Raw genomic sequence first — 12,188 nt, 5'->3', positions numbered from 1 at the left:
GCAGGAGGACTGTGCACAGGGTCGTCAGCACACGCGGTAGGTGTTGGCGCCACAACGGACCCCCCATTGATCTGTAGAAGGCCATCTGCCCTCATTCCAGGTCAGAGCCATGTCGGCCCTTCTGGATGCTGGTGATCGACTACTCCGCTCCCTTGTACGCTGACGAAGATATCCCAAATCTAGGCGCTTATGCTCACGTGTGTGTTACGTTTCGTGCCATTCACCTCGAGCGGGTGCGAAGCCAGAGCACTGACATGAATCCGCCACGTTAGACAAGGCCCGCAGAAACCGTCGACGTGTGTCGGGTTGCCTGATCCGACACTGGCAGGCTGAATGCGTGCAGGTGCTGCGGTGCTGGAGCAGACCAGGGGCCGACCCACCCGTCTGCCGGCGGTTGGCGAGGTCATCTTGGTCCACGGCGGAGGCCCTCGCGGCTGGTGACCCTCGGCCAGGGTGGCTTCGCTCATCAAAGGACCGGATGGCCGCTGCCGTGCCGCGGCAATTCTGCTCCGCGGAAATATCACTCGCCGACCCACCGCCAAGCTGTACCGGCTGGAAGCATCGCCAGACACCACCTGTGACCGTGACGCGGACCAGAGCCGGTCACCGTGTGGCACGCCTCCGAGCGGTGTTTAGCGCGGCTCGGCACCGAACGAGCGCGGTGACGCGCGAGCAGTGGTGCCGCCCAGGCGCGGACGTGCGCGTACCGCGACGCCGGTGGACGGTCGACGTGACGTGGTGGCGCCGACCCAGCTGCTGGGTCCAGGTGTCGTGACTGTGTCGTGAGTGCAAAATAAAAGTAGCTTCTGTGCTCCACTCGAAGAAAACTATGTTTGCTAGTCCACGAAATCTCCCAGGTAAGAGGTACCAAATACCCAACGATGGGACATGTGCGCCATTTTTCGAGAGCGCTCCTTAACTACCGCCACGTGGGGTTGTGTGTCTTGCCGGTCCAAAAACGCTTGAGTAAAAGGTCCATTAGGTATCTTTTCAATGTATAGTCCTCCGGGTAGGATCCAAAACTGCCTACCATTGCTTGTTTTCTGTGCTTAGCGTTTGAACCTTCTAATTGCCGTTTGCGGTTTGTACACGTGTTGTTACATCACCGCAAACACGAATGTTTAAGAGGACTGTTCTGTGTTGCTTCGGACTTGGACTTGGACTTCTTTCGTTCAGTTGCTTCTTGTCAATGTTTAGTGTTTGAGCCTCCTAATTGCCTTCTGTTTGTACCTTTTTTGTTGCATCACCGCAAACACGAATGCTTAAAGGGACTGTTCCGTATTGGAAGACATTCGGACAAGTCTGATACACGACGAAAAAACTCACTTACAGCGATTTATGGACTTTAAAGCGCGAAAGACCTCGAAACAACAACATTTCACTTTTTAATATCCATGCTCCTCAATACATCACCAATTGATTTTGTCATGAAACGTTTTGTTGACGTCAGAGTTACTGCCAGATTGGCCATGCAGAGTTGCAGCTGTAGCGGACGGCATGACTCACTTGTGGTACTTCCACCTGCCGCAAGGTGGTGGTTTAAACGGCCACGTATCTGGTTCTAGCGCTTTATGTGGGTGGTTTGGCCTTAGCTCAAGGTGTCCTTGTGATTTGGTCCATGGTGGTGTGTTTTCTTCTTGCATTTGCATTTTGGCTACGATGCCATTCGTGCTGTATTCAATTCTCGGCCTCAACTCGATTCTTCGTTTTTCAGGTGGTGGTCACCGACAGCACGTTGCCGTGGCGCGGTATTTGGAATCGTGCTTCACACTTCAACTATCACCCAATATGCAGTTTTATTGCGATTAACGAAGAAGTGGGTTCAGATCACTTCACCTGATGCTTTCCCTGCCAATGATTTGCCACTGACATCAACATGGCGCGAATTAAGACAAGCAAAAAGGAAATCGTGTATAGAAATGTCGAAAAACACTGGATATTTTCAAACCAATGGAATCTTTGGCACAAACCAACATACAGCTCCCTGCAATGACATATAGCCGGCGGGCATCACCGCACAAGCCGTGGCTGTGGCGCCACGCTGCCCCCAGTGACCGACCGACCCGCGCCGGAGACGTCTGAACTGGCGCAGCAGGAGCGCATGTTAAAGGTGCTCATGTGGGCGTCAGGTCCGGCGGCGCGCAGCTGCCGCGAGACGCCCAGCGCGTGCAGGACCGGCGCTTCGCCAGCTGGCGACAGACCGGCGCCCGGGGGCGGCCGGACGGTACACAGACACCCTCGAAGCGAGCGATCACGCGGTTGGCTGCGGCCCAGTCCAAATATGGCGCTGGGTTCCCCGTCACGTGAGGAATGACAACATTAGTGAAACCTCGCGCCAGGTGGCGGCCATTTTTTACAATCGCACTTGCCGCCAGATCCCTCTCGGTTGGCTTTCACGACTACCGACGTGTAGACGTCACAGGTAGCACGTAGGTAGCACGTAAGCACAGATATCCCGTTGTACTTGAGATTATGTTTATTTTGTTTCTTGTGTTCACGTATCAAGGTTTGTCAAAGCTTCAGCAGTGTTTCTGTTTTAAGATAGAAGGATACAAACTTGGAAGAGGGAGAACAAGGGTCCCACAAATTTGAGCGCCACGGGGTCGGCCGGTTGTCTCTAAGCCGGTTGTCTCTGTCTCTCCGAAGCACACCTACCGGGGCAGACACAGCATCGGCACTGCAGGTTAGCTCTGCGCAGAGCTGCGGGAATGCATTGGCCATGTGCAGGCCACAGACGAGGAGCGCCGGCCGCCGGTCCGGAGAGCAGCGCATCAGCGCAGCGGTACGGACGCACCCTCTGTCAGCGTCAGGCTGGAGAGCCCTATCAGCTGCCAGCTCTCCGGCAGCGTCGGATGGATACTTGGAAGCGGCAGGCTGCGGCTGGCCGGCGGCGAGCTCTCCGGCAGCGCCAGCTGAGCTGAATGTGACGTCTGGTGTCACTGAATGTGACGTCTGGTGCCACAGCGCAGGCGTCACAGTGACCTTTAAAGGACCGGTTATGTAAACGGAGCAGGACGTAGGCAAAAGTATGTGACTTTAACTGAGTAGGGGGCCAAATACATGTCTCGTTTCTGGGAGACGGCTTAAATGTGATCGACGTAGCGCACAAGCTATCGTTAAAGTGCCCGGAACGCGATTGGCAAAAATTACTGCATTATGACTCGACAGTCCAATCTCCTTGAAACCATATTGTCCACTCACCGGATACCAGAGATGTGGCTGCCAGGTAGCGACAACTATAGGCAATTGTTCCTTTCCAGATTTCGCCGCTGGTATGCCTCATCTGCATCGTACTCCAGCTGCCAGCGGCTATGTTTCACACTTGAGTTGCGTAGCTCGCACGCATTCACTTACGCCCCTGCTGCTGTCATCCCATATCACGCGGACGTGCAGCCAACCCCGCGGTCTTGCAATCGGCTTCACCAATCCGTGGACGCCCAATCTAAACGTAACAAAGTACACCGGCAACATAACCCACCCCGAAAAAACGTCCCGCCAATGGCGTTCGCGTGCGCCATCCACCACAATGTCCTCCAGCAGGGCGGAGGGCCGGTCCGCAACCGCCGGGTTCAGGAGGCGGTGAGAGAGGGTATGCATGGGGACACATGGCTCGACAGGATTGTCTGATGCTAATTTTGTGATGTTGATTGATGTTGAAAATCATATGTCATTGCTGTGGACCCATACGCTTCAGAATGCAACTCTGGCTCTGGTGTTGTATGCTGGTGTTCATCAGACGTCTACTGCCCACGTGCGCTTCCCTGAGATATCCTACCACGTGCGCTACCCTGAGATATCTTACCACGTGCGCTACCCTGAGATATCTTATCATGTACGCTATCCTGAGATATCTTACCACGTGCGCTACCCTGAGATATCTTACCACGTGCGCTACCCTGAGATATCTTATCATGTACGCTATCCTGAGATATCTTACCACGTGCGCTACCCTGAGATGTCTTACCACGTGCGCTACCCTGAGATATCTTATCATGTACGCTATCCTGAGATAACTTACCACGTGCGCTACCCTGAGATATCCTACCACGTGCGCTTCCCTGAGATATATTACTACCCTGAGATATCTCATCATGTACGCTATCCTGAGATATCTCACCACGAGCGCTACTTTGAGATGCCTTACCTCGTGCGCTACCCTGAGATATCTTACCACGTGCGCTATCTTGAGATGCCTTACCATGGTACCCACCACCCAGCATGAAATTCCCTCTCAAAGCCGCAAACTCACCCGCAGTGGGGATAATGCGGAGGCTACCCCTCGGGCGGCACTTCGCGCCGTTCAGTTACTTTCTGCAAGACCCATCTGCACGTACAAACGCGTGTTGGCTCTCTCGGTGCGTGCCCCAGCAGTGGAAACTAGCCCCAGGACAGCAGCAGGCGTCGTGCGCATGTGTCCGCGGCGCATTCGACTACAATGTCCAGTGACTGAATGACGTCCAAGTGAGTAAGGTATGAAATGTCACACATAGGTACAGCCGAATGATTTCCAGAGCAACGCAGCACAAATGGATCCAGCCTCTCTCTCTCTCTCTCTCTCTCTCTCTCTCTCTCTCTCTCTCTCTCTCTCTCTCTCTCTCTCTCTCTCTCTCTCTCTCTCTCTCTCTCTCTCTCTCTCTCTCTCTCTCTCTCGTCCTCTCTTCCCCTCGTCCGTGACGCTCGAGCCGACGTGCCAGTTGTGTGTGCGTGTCCGCGTGTGACGTGCACCCGGGATGTGCCTGCGGCCTGCACCCAGAGCACCGAGCTGGCCGTGCCGCCAATCACCGGCAGCGACGCCCATCGCAGTGTGGTGCTCATTGGCCGGGCGGCATGCCCACAACACGTGTGATCGGGACGAGTGGGTCCAGGGCAACAGAACCGCGGCGCGAGGAGCCGCCGTTGACGCCCGTAGGCCCGTCTGCAGCGCGGTGTACACCAGGTGCACGATGGTACTGACAATGTGGCAGTGTGACAGGCACCATCATCGGTGTGTTCATGTGGCGTTTCGATGTGCCCTGACTTGTACGCCGGATGTGTTCTGGTGTCGTCATAAAATATACCGCGGGAAGACCAGCAGAGTGGTGGTTTTCCGGCCGCAGCGGTCCAGAGCTGCACTAAGTCACGTGCAGCTGCTCAGGGTATGAGAAATGTGGACTCTTCAGTTCTGTGGTCTTCGGTGGACAGCGCACGGAACGAGACAGTGGTGTTGGCTCTCTAGATAAAAACGAATTCGCCTCCCGTCATCTCTTAAGTGCTATTCCGGCCGCCGTCCAATAGCCATACACAACCGCCCGAGTGACTCATTCGTGGAACGTGACTGCATCAGCACTTAGGCCGGGTGGGTTATGTGCATTCTACTACTAGACCAGAGTTCTAGACTCCCCTTCAATCAAGCCCAGCCTTGAGCACTCGGCGCATTCCATCTGTTCCGTCGAAACCTGAACACAAATCAAAGGGTGCTGTAACATGTAAACGATGTAAGCCGATGCAACCACTTGATGACAACATTTTTGGTCACCGGATGCCGACCGAAAACTTTGGGGGGCCATTCTGTCGAAAACAATGAAAATTTTCCAAACGCGATTTTTTCTTTCTAAATGAAAGGGCATGGTTCAATTAGTGTGTAAGTGCAGTGGCAAGTGTCTCTGTGCATGAAAACAGCTTGTGCAGCAAATGCAAAATCAGCATCGAGCGCAGTTTGAGAGTTTTTAAGGAATAACTTGCAAACTATACGTGCGTTAATGTTTTAAGTTATACCATCGTGTTCGCCGTGCGATTGCGCGTCGAATGATATATAGCAAATCATGAGTGCGTTGCTGGAAACATATAGCATTCGGGATGGCCGCAAATTTTCATGGTTTTGTTTCTGAGAGCCGCTCCGTTTGAAAGCAGATTGCCGGTGCAGACGATACACAGTGGTGGAACAAGCATTCAGTGGCGTTGTTGTCAACATGCAAGTGCTGGCAAATGTGGCCGCGGCCACTTTGATGCGAACAACGGCCCATTTTAGAAACGGACGTTTTTTCGACCCATTTGAGGGCCAATATGAAATCCAGCACGCGTACAAATTGGATGCATGTTCAGATTGAAAACAGCCGTTTTTCGGCTAGTAAAATGTTCCAAGCTCATATCTAACGAACCAATGAAAATCGAACGGTGCTTTAACTTGCAAACGATGTAAGCCGATGTTGCCAGTTGTTGACAACATTTTTGCTCACCGGGTGCCGACCGAAAATTTTGGGGGAGGCCATTTTGTCGAAAAAAATGAAAATTTTCCAAACGCGATTTTTTCATTTCTAAATGAAAGGGCATGGTCCAAAACGTGTGTAAGTGCAATGGCAAGTGTTTCTGTGCAGGCAAACAGCTTGTGCAGCAAATGCAAAATCAGCATCGAGCGCCGTTTGAGAGAGTTTTTTGGAAATAACTTGCAAACTATACGTGCGTTAATGTTTTAAGTTATACCATCGTGTTCGCCGTGCGATTGCGCGTCGAATGATATATAGCAAAACATTGGTGCGTTGCTGGAAACATATAGCATTTGGGATGGCCGCAAATTTCCATGGTTTTGTTTCTGAGAGCCGCTCCGTTTGAAAGCAGATTGCCGGTGCAGACGATACACAGTGGTGGAACAAGCATTCAGTGGCGTTGTTGTCCACATGCAAGTGCTGGCAAATGTGGCCGCGGCCACTTTGATACGAAAAACGGCCCATTTTAGAAACGGACGTTTTTTCGACCCATTTGAGGGCCAATATGAAATCCAGCACGCGTACAAATTGGATGCATGTTCAGATTGAAAACAGCCGTTTTTCGGCTAGTAAAATGTTCCAAGCTCATATCTAACGAACCAATGAAAATCGAACGGTGCTCTAACTTGCAAACGATGTAAGCCGATGTTGCCAGTTGTTGACAACATTTTTGCTCACCGGGTGCCGACCGAAAATTTTGGGGGGGGGCCATTTTGTCGAAAAAAATGAAAATTTTCCAAACGCGATTTTTTCATTTCTAAATGAAAGGGCATGGTCCAAAACGTGTGTAAGTGCAATGGCAAGTGTTTCTGTGCAGGCAAACAGCTTGTGCAGCAAATGCAAAATCAGCATCGAGCGCCGTTTGAGAGAGTTTTTTGGAAATAACTTGCAAACTATACGTGCGTTAATGTTTTAAGTTATACCATCGTGTTCGCCGTGCGATTGCGCGTCGAATGATATATAGCAAAACATTAGTGCGTTGCTGGAAACATATAGCATTTGGGATGGCCGCAAATTTCCATGGTTTTGTTTCTGAGAGCCGCTCCGTTTGAAAGCAGATTGCCGGTGCAGACGATACACAGTGGTGGAACAAGCATTCAGTGGCGTTGTTGTCCACATGCAAGTGCTGGCAAATGTGGCCGCGGCCACTTTGATGCGAAAAACGGCCCATTTTAGAAACGGACGTTTTTTCGACCCATTTGAGGGCCAATATGAAATCCAGCACGCGTACAAATTGGATGCATGTTCAGATTGAAAACAGCCGTTTTTCGGCTAGTAAAATGTTCCAAGCTCATATCTAACGAACCAATGAAAATCGAACGGTGCTTTAACTTGCAAACGATGTAAGCCGATGTTGCCAGTTGTTGACAACATTTTTGCTCACCGGGTGCCGACCGAAAATTTTGGGGGGGGCCATTTTGTCGAAAAAAATGAAAATTTTCCAAACGCGATTTTTTCATTTCTAAATGAAAGGGCATGGTCCAAAACGTGTGTAAGTGCAATGGCAAGTGTTTCTGTGCAGGCAAACAGCTTGTGCAGCAAATGCAAAATCAGCATCGAGCGCCGTTTGAGAGAGTTTTTTGGAAATAACTTGCAAACTATACGTGCGTTAATGTTTTAAGTTATACCATCGTGTTCGCCGTGCGATTGCGCGTCGAATGATATATAGCAAAACATTAGTGCGTTGCTGGAAACATATAGCATTTGGGATGGCCGCCAATTTCCATGGTTTTGTTTCTGAGAGCCGCTCCGTTTGAAAGCAGATTGCCGGTGCAGACGATACACAGTGGTGGAACAAGCATTCAGTGGCGTTGTTGTCCACATGCAAGTGCTGGCAAATGTGGCCGCGGCCACTTTGATACGAAAAACGGCCCATTTTAGAAACGGACGTTTTTTCGACCCATTTGAGGGCCAATATGAAATCCAGCACGCGTACAAATTGGATGCATGTTCAGATTGAAAACAGCCGTTTTTCGGCTAGTAAAATGTTCCAAGCTCATATCTAACGAACCAATGAAAATCGAACGGTGCTTAACTTGCAAACGATGTAAGCCGATGTTGCCAGTTGTTGACAACATTTTTGCTCACCGGGTGCCGACCGAAATATTTGGGGGGGCCATTTTGTCGAAAAAAATGAAAATTTTCCAAACGCGATTTTTTCATTTCTAAATGAAAGGGCATGGTCCAAAACGTGTGTAAGTGCAATGGCAAGTGTTTCTGTGCAGGCAAACAGCTTGTGCAGCAAATGCAAAATCAGCATCGAGCGCCGTTTGAGAGAGTTTTTTGGAAATAACTTGCAAACTATACGTGCGTTAATGTTTTAAGTTATACCATCGTGTTCGCCGTGCGATTGCGCGTCGAATGATATATAGCAAAACATTAGTGCGTTGCTGGAAACATATAGCATTTGGGATGGCCGCAAATTTCCATGGTTTTGTTTCTGAGAGCCGCTCCGTTTGAAAGCAGATTGCCGGTGCAGACGATACACAGTGGTGGAACAAGCATTCAGTGGCGTTGTTGTCCACATGCAAGTGCTGGCAAATGTGGCCGCGGCCACTTTGATGCGAAAAACGGCCCATTTTAGAAACGGACGTTTTTTCGACCCATTTGAGGGCCAATATGAAATCCAGCACGCGTACAAATTGGATGCATGTTCAGATTGAAAACAGCCGTTTTTCGGCTAGTAAAATGTTCCAAGCTCATATCTAACGAACCAATGAAAATCGAACGGTGCTTTAACTTGCAAACGATGTAAGCCGATGTTGCCAGTTGTTGACAACATTTTTGCTCACCGGGTGCCGACCGAAAATTTTGGGGGGGGGCCATTTTGTCGAAAAAAATGAAAATTTTCCAAACGCGATTTTTTCATTTCTAAATGAAAGGGCATGGTCCAAAACGTGTGTAAGTGCAATGGCAAGTGTTTCTGTGCAGGCAAACAGCTTGTGCAGCAAATGCAAAATCAGCATCGAGCGCCGTTTGAGAGAGTTTTTTGGAAATAACTTGCAAACTATACGTGCGTTAATGTTTTAAGTTATACCATCGTGTTCGCCGTGCGATTGCGCGTCGAATGATATATAGCAAAACATTAGTGCGTTGCTGGAAACATATAGCATTTGGGATGGCCGCAAATTTCCATGGTTTTGTTTCTGAGAGCCGCTCCGTTTGAAAGCAGATTGCCGGTGCAGACGATACACAGTGGTGGAACAAGCATTCAGTGGCGTTGTTGTCCACATGCAAGTGCTGGCAAATGTGGCCGCGGCCACTTTGATGCGAAAAACGGCCCATTTTAGAAACGGACGTTTTTTCGACCCATTTGAGGGCCAATATGAAATCCAGCACGCGTACAAATTGGATGCATGTTCAGATTGAAAACAGCCGTTTTTCGGCTAGTAAAATGTTCCAAGCTCATATCTAACGAACCAATGAAAATCGAACGGTGCTTTAACTTGCAAACGATGTAAGCCGATGTTGCCAGTTGTTGACAACATTTTTGCTCACCGGGTGCCGACCGAAAATTTTGGGGGGGCCATTTTGTCGAAAAAAATGAAAATTTTCCAAACGCGATTTTTTCATTTCTAAATGAAAGGGCATGGTCCAAAACGTGTGTAAGTGCAATGGCAAGTGTTTCTGTGCAGGCAAACAGCTTGTGCAGCAAATGCAAAATCAGCATCGAGCGCCGTTTGAGAGAGTTTTTTGGAAATAACTTGCAAACTATACGTGCGTTAATGTTTTAAGTTATACCATCGTGTTCGCCGTGCGATTGCGCGTCGAATGATATATAGCAAAACATTAGTGCGTTGCTGGAAACATATAGCATTTGGGATGGCCGCAAATTTCCATGGTTTTGTTTCTGAGAGCCGCTCCGTTTGAAAGCAGATTGCCGGTGCAGACGATACACAGTGGTGGAACAAGCATTCAGTGGCGTTGTTGTCCACATGCAAGTGCTGGCAAATGTGGCCGCGGCCACTTTGATGCGAAAAACGGCCCATTTTAGAAACGGACGTTTTTTCGACCCATTTGAGGGCCAATATGAAATCCAGCACGCGTACAAATTGGATGCATGTTCAGATTGAAAACAGCCGTTTTTCGGCTAGTAAAATGTTCCAAGCTCATATCTAACGAACCAATGAAAATCGAACGGTGCTTAACTTGCAAACGATGTAAGCCGATGTTGCCAGTTGTTGACAACATTTTTGCTCACCGGGTGCCGACCGAAAATTTTGGGGGGGGCCATTTTGTCGAAAAAAATGAAAATTTTCCAAACGCGATTTTTTCATTTCTAAATGAAAGGGCATGGTCCAAAACGTGTGTAAGTGCAATGGCAAGTGTTTCTGTGCAGGCAAACAGCTTGTGCAGCAAATGCAAAATCAGCATCGAGCGCCGTTTGAGAGAGTTTTTTGGAAATAACTTGCAAACTATACGTGCGTTAATGTTTTAAGTTATACCATCGTGTTCGCCGTGCGATTGCGCGTCGAATGATATATAGCAAAACATTAGTGCGTTGCTGGAAACATATAGCATTTGGGATGGCCGCAAATTTCCATGGTTTTGTTTCTGAGAGCCGCTCCGTTTGAAAGCAGATTGCCGGTGCAGACGATACACAGTGGTGGAACAAGCATTCAGTGGCGTTGTTGTCCACATGCAAGTGCTGGCAAATGTGGCCGCGGCCACTTTGATGCGAAAAACGGCCCATTTTAGAAACGGACGTTTTTTCGACCCATTTGAGGGCCAATATGAAATCCAGCACGCGTACAAATTGGATGCATGTTCAGATTGAAAACAGCCGTTTTTCGGCTAGTAAAATGTTCCAAGCTCATATCTAACGAACCAATGAAAATCGAACGGTGCTTTAACTTGCAAACGATGTAAGCCGATGTTGCCAGTTGTTGACAACATTTTTGCTCACCGGGTGCCGACCGAAAATTTTGGGGGGGGCCATTTTGTCGAAAAAAATGAAAATTTTCCAAACGCGATTTTTTCATTTCTAAATGAAAGGGCATGGTCCAAAACGTGTGTAAGTGCAATGGCAAGTGTTTCTGTGCAGGCAAACAGCTTGTGCAGCAAATGCAAAATCAGCATCGAGCGCCGTTTGAGAGAGTTTTTTGGAAATAACTTGCAAACTATACGTGCGTTAATGTTTTAAGTTATACCATCGTGTTCGCCGTGCGATTGCGCGTCGAATGATATATAGCAAAACATTAGTGCGTTGCTGGAAACATATAGCATTTGGGATGGCCGCAAATTTCCATGGTTTTGTTTCTGAGAGCCGCTCCGTTTGAAAGCAGATTGCCGGTGCAGACGATACACAGTGGTGGAACAAGCATTCAGTGGCGTTGTTGTCCACATGCAAGTGCTGGCAAATGTGGCCGCGGCCACTTTGATGCGAAAAACGGCCCATTTTAGAAACGGACGTTTTTTCGACCCATTTGAGGGCCAATATGAAATCCAGCACGCGTACAAATTGGATGCATGTTCAGATTGAAAACAGCCGTTTTTCGGCTAGTAAAATGTTCCAAGCTCATATCTAACGAACCAATGAAAATCGAACGGTGCTTTAACTTGCAAACGATGTAAGCCGATGTTGCCAGTTGTTGACAACATTTTTGCTCACCGGGTGCCGACCGAAAATTTTGGGGGGGGCCATTTTGTCGAAAAAAATGAAAATTTTCCAAACGCGATTTTTTCATTTCTAAATGAAAGGGCATGGTCCAAAACGTGTGTAAGTGCAATGGCAAGTGTTTCTGTGCAGGCAAACAGCTTGTGCAGCAAATGCAAAATCAGCATCGAGCGCCGTTTGAGAGAGTTTTTTGGAAATAACTTGCAAACTATACGTGCGTTAATGTTTTAAGTTATACCATCGTGTTCGCCGTGCGATTGCGCGTCGAATGATATATAGCAAAACATTAGTGCGTTGCTGGAAACATATAGCATTTGGGATGGCCGCAA

This window comes from Pollicipes pollicipes, unplaced genomic scaffold (assembly GCF_011947565.3).
Source record: "Pollicipes pollicipes isolate AB1234 unplaced genomic scaffold, Ppol_2.1 Scaffold_1600;HRSCAF=1878_pilon_pilon_pilon, whole genome shotgun sequence".
NCBI lineage: Eukaryota > Metazoa > Arthropoda > Thecostraca > Pollicipedomorpha > Pollicipedidae > Pollicipes > Pollicipes pollicipes.
The sequence above is the reverse complement of the archived record's forward strand: the minus strand, read 5'-3'. Positions refer to the sequence as shown.